Below are 3,545 nucleotides of genomic sequence, written 5' to 3'. Positions count from 1 at the left end.
CACTCGCGGTCTTGATTCGCTAGAAGCCAGAAACATCCCCTCACCCCATCTGTGACAACCAAAAAATTTTCAGGCGTTGTCAAGTGTCCCCCAGAGGACAAAATCACCCCCACCCCCGGTTGAGAACGGCCATCCTAGGCTGACCTTGGGGGTCTGAACATGGGTGGTTCTGAGCAAACGCTTATGAAAAGAAGGAAGGAGTTTGGCTCAGGCCCTTCTAATTTTAAAAAGTAGTGAAATATGTAATTAATGATATTCTTTCAGTAATTGGAAATAAAAGATAGAGTTCCCATGAGGACTCAGAACTAAAGATAGAGATTGGAATGTCGCTAGCATGGAAGCAGCCAGTAGGCATTCATGGTATAATGCTTAGGAGTAATGCTTAGGAGTCCAGAGTCAGGTAGGATTTGGGTTCTGACACTGGCCTCCCCACTATGAGCTGTAACCGTGGGTATTTATTTATTTATTTATTAAAGATTTCATCCATTTATTTCAGACAGAGGAAAAGCCAGCAAGAGCGAGAATGAGAGCACCAGCTATGGCGGAGGGGGCAAGGGAGGGGTAGAGGGAGAGGCAGGCTCCCCACCCAACAGGGAGCCCAATGTGGGGCTCCATCCCAGGACCCTGGGATCATGACCTGAGCCAAAGGCAGACGCTTAAGCAACTGAGCCACCCAGGCACCCACCATGGGGGAGTATTTAAACCTATCTCAGCTTCAGTTTTCTCCTTCTGTAAAATGGGAGTGATAATTGTAACCCACATGGAGTTGTTATGAAGATGAATTAGGTAATGTACTTACAGGGCTTAGCAGAGAGCCTGGATTGTAGTAAGCACTAATAATAGTTCAAAGCTATTATTAATATTGCAATTATTATTGTAATAGTGACTCATTTCTAATCCTTTCAGAGGTCATGACAGTATTACTTCCATTTTATAAATGGGTTGTGGTTAGAATCTGGATCTTTTGATCTCCAACCTTCCCTGGATTCAATTTCATTTGACATAACACAAATAGAGTCATTCACAAGAAGGATCTTCATTTTATTTGGAAACTGAGCGCTAGCTGTCTACAGCAAAGATTCCTTTTCAATAGGTAAACACCATCTTCAACTGTAACTATCCCTGGGAAACTCAGTAACTGCTTATTAAGCACTTTGGATAAGTAGATGCGCTACATACTGGATATAAGACACCTGTGTTGCTAAAACAAAGCACCTGCCTATTTGTACGTTGCAAACCCTCAAGCTCAAAGATTCTGTCCTTCAGGCTTGAAAACATGAATTCATAAGTTTAGTAACAGGTTGGCATCAGCTCCAGGCAGCATTTGATATTTGGAGTAAAGCAGCATGAGCAGCTGCCTTGGCCCAGAGCAGAAGCTGGGACAGAAGCTCAGGGACAGGACAACAGGTAGGTGGGGAAGCCAATTTCCCCCTGAGACAGCCAATCAGCTGAGCGGATTCGTGCAGGCCAATCTGCAGTAAAGCAGAATAATTCTCTTGCCTTAGAAAAACGGAGCACCAGAGAGGTTAGGAAAATTTCTCCCCAAATCATTTTTATCACCAACAAACTGGCTGACTTGGTGGTGGTGGGGGGGGTGGGGGGATCCTCCCCATACTTCTGTTTACTCATCTGCAAAATAAGGGCATCAGATGAAAGGAGTGGGTCTTGGTGCTGCCTCCCTGGGAGGCGAACACTATAGTAGTATAGATCCTGCAGGATTTTTGTAGCAATTACTGGCCATTAACAAAATGCTAGACAACACCTGAAGAAAAGAGGAATTTTCGGGGGGAGGGAGGGGATCACATATCGTCTCTTTTGTTTGATAGAGTGGATTTGTTCATCCGTTTATTCATAGTTGAGGGCATCCTAGATGCGGGGTCTGTCGGAGAAACAGATACTGCCTTGGTCCTCAAATGAGGCTTACATCGAACGAGCATAGGTTGGAGGAAGGGCTTGTGTCTTTTCTCCTCCAAATCCAAATCCCTGTCCTGAATCTGGCTGGCGGCCCTTTCTGGGTGAGGGGGATCCCTCCTTCCCCGACTCCTTCCCGCCGCGATCCGGTCCGCTGGGACCCGCTCCCCCCCACCCCACCCCCATCCGTGGTCGGTCCCCACCCCCACCCGCTTTGCGCGGAAGCGGGGCATGGAAGCGGCGTGCCTTCCGATTCCTGCAGGTGGAGCCAGAGCCCCTGGCTGCGCGGCGGAGGCCGGCTGGCGGGGCGGCCTCCGGCCGAGGCTCGCTGGCTCCCGGCGACGCTTCCTCCCTCTCCCCTTCTCTCTTGGGCGGTCTCCCTCCACATCCAAACCCACCGAGTGCGTCTGAGGTGAAGTCGTGCCAGACTTGGAGACGGCTGCCAGCTCTCTCTCAAGTCTTGGCTTCACAAAGGAAAGCAAATTACAAAAATGGAAATTTTCAAACTAGCGTTCAGTGGTATTCAAATCGACGTTTGGGTAGCACGCAGGCACAGATCGCGTTCGTGCTATTTTGTGATTAAAATGATCCCGAAAATACCTCCTTGCTTTGGTTTTCATCTGCTAAAGCGACTTGTATCTCTCCCTCTCGAATTCCCCCCTCCGTGTGGGGAGCGGCGAGCCCCTGACCCCGGGAGGACGGCTAACATTTGGATCGGCGTCTGGTGAAATCGTGCCCCCGCTGACTTTCCTCAAGAGTTGAACTTTGAAAACGCCTGCGCTTCTCAGCCTGGGGGAATACGAGTGAAGTTTCTAGGTACTTCGCCGGGAAGTTCTGTTGTTTGTGTGGCAGGAACCACGAGTTCTGTGATAGTGCCTACATCGTCTCTCTGTGTCGTCTCCTTGCACGGAGCCCACCCGAACTTGGAAGGGAGGGCTCCGTCTCATCCTTTTACAAGATAGTTTTTAAAGGGCCCTTGACCTTGAATGGTCTTACTTATTGTGTGGTTTTTTTTTTTTTTTTTTTTTTTTTTGCAGTTGCTAGACAGGCCGTATCCCGAGTGGGTTGGTGAGAAAGGCGCTCCCATCCCCCGGCTCCTCCGCCCCCATCCCCCGCCCCTCATTGTACCATTTCTTTCCTTGGAGGCTTTGACTGTCTCCTTACACAGCTGTGTTTGCAGTGCCTGGAGACAGGTGGGGCAGCAGCCTCCAGCTGAAGCTGCCAGATCCCTCTCTAAGGGCTGTCTGAATAGCTATTAAAAAAATGTAAAGATCACACGGAGGCATGCATACACGCCCACACTTTAATTTTTCGGTGGCGGTCACTCACTCTGCCTGACTGTTGTCCGAAGGCAGCTGTACTGGTTTGGGGAACCAAGCGTCAGAAGCATTCTATGATCTGTATTCTCCAGGCCACATCCATGTTCCTTGGGCCACCACCGTGTCTTTGTAGGGATAATAAAAGCTGGCTCCTGTGGCCATGGCCACGCTGTTGGACTGATGAGGACTGTGGGGGAGAGGACCCCCAACTTAACAGGTCGACCTCAAACTCCTGAATGCGGGCAATGTTCAGGCAGTTGTGACATGAAGAGGTTTTGTTGATTTGGGTCCATACAAATTAGAATTCTCTGTCTG

The sequence above is a fragment of the Neovison vison genome, chromosome 2, assembly GCF_020171115.1.
Source record: "Neovison vison isolate M4711 chromosome 2, ASM_NN_V1, whole genome shotgun sequence".
NCBI lineage: Eukaryota > Metazoa > Chordata > Mammalia > Carnivora > Mustelidae > Neogale > Neogale vison.
This window is presented reverse-complemented; position numbering follows the sequence as displayed.